General features: G+C 43.6%; 1 protein-coding gene across 2 annotated transcripts in view; it reads left to right on the top strand.

The window, feature by feature from the left end:
• Positions 1–6,961, top strand: part of NDEL1 (nudE neurodevelopment protein 1 like 1) — a 47,573-nt gene that overhangs the window by 878 nt on the left and 39,734 nt on the right. The gene's annotated exons all lie outside the window — the stretch shown is intronic.

The following is a 6,961-nucleotide window of genomic DNA, read 5'->3' as shown; positions in this document are numbered from 1 at the left end:
TCAGGGCGCGGGGCCCGGTCGAGGGGCCGGGGGGGGGCGCGGGGCCCGCTCCACAGCTCGCCGCGGATTGGACGTGAAGTGACAACGGGGCAGGGCCCGCCTCCTCTGCTCATTCGCGGGGAGAGGAGCCTGCACGAGCGCGGATTGGGCGAGGCGCTGTCAGTCCCCGGTGCCCGGGTCGGCCCCGCCTTTTCTGCTTTCCAGGCGGGGCTGTGGCCCCCCCCGTGGGGGGGGCACCCCGACGGGGCCTCTTCGCCTCGTGCCCCTGCGTTGCCCCGCGACCGTCCCCGAGACCCGCAGCGCGCCCCAGACCCGCCGCCCCTCTAGACAGGGGGCAGAGAGCGAGGCCTTTGGTGCCTCGGGTTGTAGCTTTTGCTAGAGGGTGACGGGCCGTACCCAGGTAGTGAGGTTGCCTGGTAAAAAGACAGGCCCAGACCCTGCGTTGGGTTGGGCACCCAGAAAATCAGCTCTGTCCTTTGGATGTGAAACCATGGGGGTGATACGACGCTGGCCTTTGCGGTCTCATCACATGCGTTTGACTCACAGCCGGTGTGGTGCTGCCGTGGCAGGCGTGCGGGTGCAGACAGGCTGTGGTCAAGCATCCAGGCAGCAGCGGGCAAGCCCCGTCCTCCTGCTGCTCCACAGTGACTGGCTGATGCAATAATGAATGTAACTCTTCCTTTTCCCATAGCACAGCAGATAAAAAAATCCCAAACGCTATCCTGCGTGACTAGACTTTTCTAGCATGTTTGACATTTATGGCTGGTGAAGTGTTTCTGAGTCATGGCATTGCTTTTCCTTTTCTTTCCTTTTTTAAACTTGAGTTTATGAAGTGTGTTGCTGGGTTTGCCATGGAATCTGTCCGTCTTCAATCTGCTGTATTTAGGGAAAGGGAGGGGCCTGCAAAATGTTTGCTGTCAGATGGTTGCTAGAATACATAACTATATTCATGATGTCAAATGCATTTTAAAAATAATATTTCTGTTCCATCAGAGGAAAGAGCAGATTTACAAGTTCAGTACGTGCATCAAAAGAGGATTTACTAAAAGGGTACACGATGGTTTTGTTAGTGTCATAAATGTAGACCTTACAAGTGAATGCACAGTCCTTGCTGCAGAGAGGTTAAAAGAGAAGGTATAACAGATCCATTAGGGAGAGATCAGTCAACACTTTGAAATTCTTTTGATAAAACCATCTTCACTCTCCCCACCTACACACACTTTTGTGTTCCAGCCGCATCTTTTGAAGCAGGACTATTACAGCTTGTCTGTTGATAAAGTTCCTTAATCAGGAGTTGCTACTGTGTTGCTATTACAGTCTCTGCCCTTTCATTCATGTCTTCGAAGCAGACTGTTTTCTTCACTGCACATTGATATCTGCTCCCTGAGTGAGAGATCGTTAAGGTTTTAAATAAAGGTGCACCAATTGGATTGACATACATAAAAGAGAAGTTTATATTATTGGCTATCAGCTTTTTTTGGCTGTTGTAGTCAATAATGTTCTTCGATAATTATGCCCCTGGATGCCTGGGTACCCTCCCCCAGATACACCCATATCCCCTCACTGGTGGGCCGGGCCGGGCTGGGTTGGAGTGGAGCAGCTACTGCAGTGTCCTGGGTGCTGGTGTGGTGCGGCATGGGCTGGGGCCAGGACAGGCGCTGTAAAAGGTGCCAAATGCTGCAGATGTGACTGGGACAGGGAGGGACGGGTGGAGTTGAGCTTCCTGGTCCAGCATGACCCAGTCCACATTTAATATCTGTTATCAGATCGGTATTGGCTGATATGGCTAGTTAACAATTGGCTATCAGTATTGGCCAAGAAAATCTTTATTGGTGCACCCCTCGTTTTAAATAAACTGAAATATCTCCGAGCAGAATGTTTTATATATTATAGTGTTAATTTCCTACAGCTATAATTGCAAGGTTTTTTTTGATCTTTTAATTCAGTGCAATCTAATGGTCAGAAACTGTTAAGAACTTGTTCTTGTTTAATAAAAATACAGAATTCACGTTTTGTAAGTGTGACGTTTACAGGCTTGACATCTATGAAATGTTTGCTCTTAATGGTTTAGTTTACATTAGTAATGAAAACTATGGGATGGTCTAGCTTGTCTAAAATGAAAGTTGTATCTATCAAGTTTATCTGACTGTAAATGGAGTGTGAACATCTTGAGAAGAAGATTGTGATTTTAAGCAGGAATGTTAGTTGCTGCAGAAAAGGATGGCTGTGCAAACAGCTTGAAGTAAAAAAAAACTTGTATTTTGTAAATATTAGCTATGTGACCTTTTAAAAGATAGACTCATGGAGTAATAGTGCTCTATGGGAGCTCAAGAGGTCATCTAGTCTAGCTCCCTGCTTAAGCAGGATCACTCTTATCTATAGTGTCCTACACAAGCTTTTGTCTAACCTTTTCTTACAACTATGCAAACTACCCTATCACACAACTACCAGCCACATTGCCCCACAGCATCAAGACCATCCTAACTTAGCATAGGTAAAGCAGGGGGTTGGGGGCTGCCAATGTCATTCTGCTGAAAGCAAAGGAAGTGGCTGTTAAAATACACTTGAGAGTTGCAAAGAAAAGGGCTACAGAGAAAGGCAACCACTGCACTTCACCCCCCGCCCTTGTAGCCTATGTTGTAGGGCAGAATTTCTTTCTGATCCCAAATGTGGCATTTGGTCTGATCCTGAGTGGAGGGGCAGACTTCAGGGTAGATAAAAATTCATGATTTAAAAAACAAAATCAGTTTTTTTTTTAGTTGGACTTTTAATATTTTTATCTTAATTATAATTTAGCTTTCCTTTTTAAAAATAAACCAGCTTTAAAATGAAATTTGAATTCAATACAGCATATAGGCTAAGGTATACAATTAATATAATCTATTAAAATTATTTAAATAGTATGTTGGGTCAGTGAGCCTCTACTAAAAACTCTGGAGTTAAAGGCTGATTTGATTCTGTAAGAATGAGAGGGGGAATATGTAACTTTTGAGGCTTAAAAAGATGGCACATTATTTCATGTATGTGGGGCTTGACCCTGAAAGGGATGCAGGGTCTATACTACTGGATGCAGAGGATCAGCAAAGTCATCACAAATGTTGGAACCTGGCCTCTGACTCCAGCAGACACTATCATGTGCATTCCTTGATCAGGATGATCCACTGAGCCCACCTTGTATATTTTCCAGTGGTTCTCAATCTTTTTTGTACCAGGACCCATCTGTAAACATCAATTCCCGTCCCAACCCAGTGCCCTCATTCCTGACCCTCTGCCCCCAGGCCGCAGCCCCGCGATGTGTGGGACAGGAAGGTATGTGGGATATGGGGGGTGGAGGGGGCAAGCAGCCCCTCGCAGGCTGGAACTCTACCAGCCTGCAAAGGAAAACCCACAGTTTCTCATGTTTTTCTCCTTTTTTAAAGTTTGTTGATCCATTTTTAAACTTTGTTCATAACCCTTTCATATATTCTTGCAACCCACGTTTGGGTCATGACCCACAGGTTGAGAAATGCTAGCTCACCGAAAAACAACCATCTGCTCAGTAACTGCAAACTCCATGCTTCTGAGTGATTCTGGGTATTTCAGTTAAATGACCTTTCTTGGTCCCTTTGCATGTTTACAGAGATGTAAATATTACTTTCTCAAGTGCTCTATCTGTATCTCGAAACTAAAATACTGCAGTACACAAGGCTGGGGGCTACAATAGCAGATATCATGGATTTTTTTTTTTGGGGGGGGTGGGGAGTGAAGGACATGGTGAATTATATCACAGGGAGGAGTCTTGGTTTGTTGTTAATTTCTTGTGCAGAGGAGGGAGAGGGAGCAGAGTAAGGAGCAGTGTGTGCAATAGAAAGGACCAATGCTGGGCTTAAGGCAGTGTAGGAAAAGGAACAGCATTTTGTGGAACATCCTTTAGTCTTGATTTCCACACCTGGAAACTGCTATGGCTGCAGATCACAAAAAAGACCTTATTTAGGAATATTTTCAAGAAATGTCTGCCCTAGTGGGGGAAAAATAGAGGAACATATGCCAAATGAAACAGTGCAACAAAGAGATGCAAGGCCTGGTGGCCTGAATGAAGTAACATTATGAAAAGTGTTTCTCAGAAAGCAGTGAATTTGAAGATGGTGATGTGGAGATGTTTGAGCCATCTGGATCAATTGGTTAGTAAACTTGCTATCTTTGAGCCATTCTTATGGATTGCCTGCCATATATTGTAATGCTAGGAAATAATAACTTTGACAATGTTAATAATTTTGGGTGGATTACTTACGAATTTCAAAAAGTTTGTGTTCAAAATCTAATGAATATGCTAGTTTGTGGGAGTATTTGTCAATTATGCATTTTTAATATTACCTCTGCACTTCTAAAATGAGTTTTATTGCTCAGTGTAAGGGTAGCAAAAGGTTTCCGCAAGTATGTCAGTAACAAGAGGAAGATCAAGGAAAGTGTGGGTCCCTTACTGAATGGGGGAGGCAACCTAGTGACAGAGGATGCAGAAAAGATGGGGAACTGGGCTTATTTAGTTTAGAGAAGACTGAGAGGGGTTTTAATAGCAACCTTGAACTACCTGGGGGTGGGGGTTGGAAGAGGATGGTAGCAGATGACCGAACAAAGAGCAATGGTCTCAAGTTGCAGCAAGGGAAGTTTAGGCTAGGTATTATAACTTTCTCACTAGGAGGGTGGTAAAGCAGTGGAACAGGCTATGCAGAGAAGTTGCGGAATCTCCATCCCTGCTGGCTTTTAAGACTTGGGTAGACAAAGCCTTGTCTGGGATGATCTATTTGGGGATAGTCCTACTTTAAGCAGGGGGTTGGACTAGATAATGTGAGGTCCTTTCCAACCCTAATTTTCTATGATTCTATAAACGTACAAGTCCTAGGTCAGGGGTAGGCAACTCCCAACATGGGTGACAGAGGATGGCAAGCAAAAACATTTTGCTTGGCACATGCACCTTGGGGTGGGTGGTGGGGAAGAGGCCAGGGCTGTGCTGCCACAACAAGGATTGGGTCTCTCTCAGTTTCCCTGCCATCTGCCTCTGGCACACCAACATCTTACAAGTCGAGGTTGGGGGTGTTTTTGGCTCTCTGCCCAAAAACATTGCTGACCCTTGCCCTAAGTAAAGATATTTTGTGCAGAATATTTATGAATTTAAAAATAAAAAAAATATATTTTAACTGTTTTATATTGATAAATAAAAGGGTTCAGATAGAAGAAGATAACCTTTATGATTTATTGAATATTTTACCTATAGAAGAGGGTTTGAAAAATTATATCACTTAAAACCTGGTTAAAAGACATCTGCTGTAGGAAGGATCTTTCATTTTCAATCTCTTTTTTTCAAGTAGTGCACTGAATAATACTCAGTGTGAGTGACTTTTTAACCATTTTGTTATAGGGTCCAGCTTAGACGTAAGAAATTATGAATGTCCATCATCTTCAATGTCGGCAGCTATAGAATCATTTGCTGGTACCACCAGCAGTACTGTAACTAAATATACCTCAGACAGTGAATTGCCTGCATCCAGAAAAAAACTTTCTTCATTATCAAGTAAAACTATGGATGAATCAGGGTGAGCAAAGTCCAGCAAGACAATGTAGATGAAAAGATTGCTCGGTTCACTTATGCAACAAATTCTCCTTTTCATCTTGTTCAGAACAAACATTTCACTGACATGGTTTAGTCATTATGACCAGCTTACACTCCACCCAGTAGAACAGATATTGCTGAAAGGCTTCTGGATACAGAGCATGAGACGGAAATTGAACAGCGCAAAAACCATTGAAGGGAAAAGTGTTGAGTTGAGTCTTGATGGATGGAGCAATGTACCAATGATCCAGTAATATGTGGTTGTGGGACAACAGAAGACAGGGTTGTTTATCTCACAGGAACAATTAATACATCAGGAAATGACTGATGCACTGTAGAATATTTAAAAGTAGTAGCCGTAAAAGCTGTAACAAACTGTGAGCAAAAATTCAAATGCCCTGTACATTGTCACAGATCATGCTGCAAATGTAGCAAAGATGAGAAAAAATGAGAAGATAATGAAGCAAACCTGAAACTTATATGGGTGCAGTGATCATTTGATATACCTTTTTAACCAAAAATTTAAGTACCCCCCAAAATGAAGGAAAATGCTATTGAAATTGCAAAATACTTCCGTAGCAACTAGTTTGCTTCAGCTTCACTGAAGAGAGCTGGGGGAATCCAAGCTAATTCTCCCCCAGATGTACAATGGAAATTGCTGGTTGATTTTTCTGAGCTGTTAATTAAGAACTGGCCTATTCTGATAACCATCTGTGAAGAAAAATGTGACAAAATTGATGTAAGTATCATAGCTAGAGTAGTCAACATTAAACTAAAGAGAAATGTGGAAGATGTACCGAATACACTAAGACTTATTTCCGTAGTCTTGGACAAACTGCAGACAGATTGCTGCTGTATCGCAGATGCTGTTGCAATTTGGAAAGAACTCCAGGAAACATTAAAGCAAGAAACACCCAATCGCAAAGTTCAGTTGCAGGCAGTGTAGAAATGGATGGATGAAGTGCATACTCTGCCTCATTTTCTTGTTAGTGTTCTTAACACAAAGTATCAGGGTAGATGTCTAACTGGAAGAAGAAAATGCTACTATGACATGGTATTCTGTTAATCACCTGTTAGTTATGTCAACCATAATACGTTTTAGGGCTTGGGGATGTACCATTTAAGCAGTACATATTTGCTAAGGATGTTTTTAAGCAGTGGTTGGGATGAAGTGGGGCTGGGCCAGTCCCCATCAGGCTCCATGCACCAGGATTGTGTCCTGGGGCCCAGCACCTCTCCCTTCCTACTCCAAGCACTGGGAGCAGGCCTAGGGGCCTGGAATCACCTCTTCTCTGCATCCTCACACTGGGATTGGGTCCGGAGGGCCCAATGCCACCACTTCCCAGCTCTCCACGCCCCCCCCCCCCCCCCCCC

This window comes from Gavialis gangeticus, unplaced genomic scaffold (genome assembly GCF_001723915.1).
Source record: "Gavialis gangeticus isolate Ggan-Ray unplaced genomic scaffold, GavGan_comp1, whole genome shotgun sequence".
Classification (NCBI taxonomy): Eukaryota; Metazoa; Chordata; order Crocodylia; family Gavialidae; genus Gavialis; species Gavialis gangeticus.
This window is presented reverse-complemented; position numbering and strand designations above follow the sequence as displayed.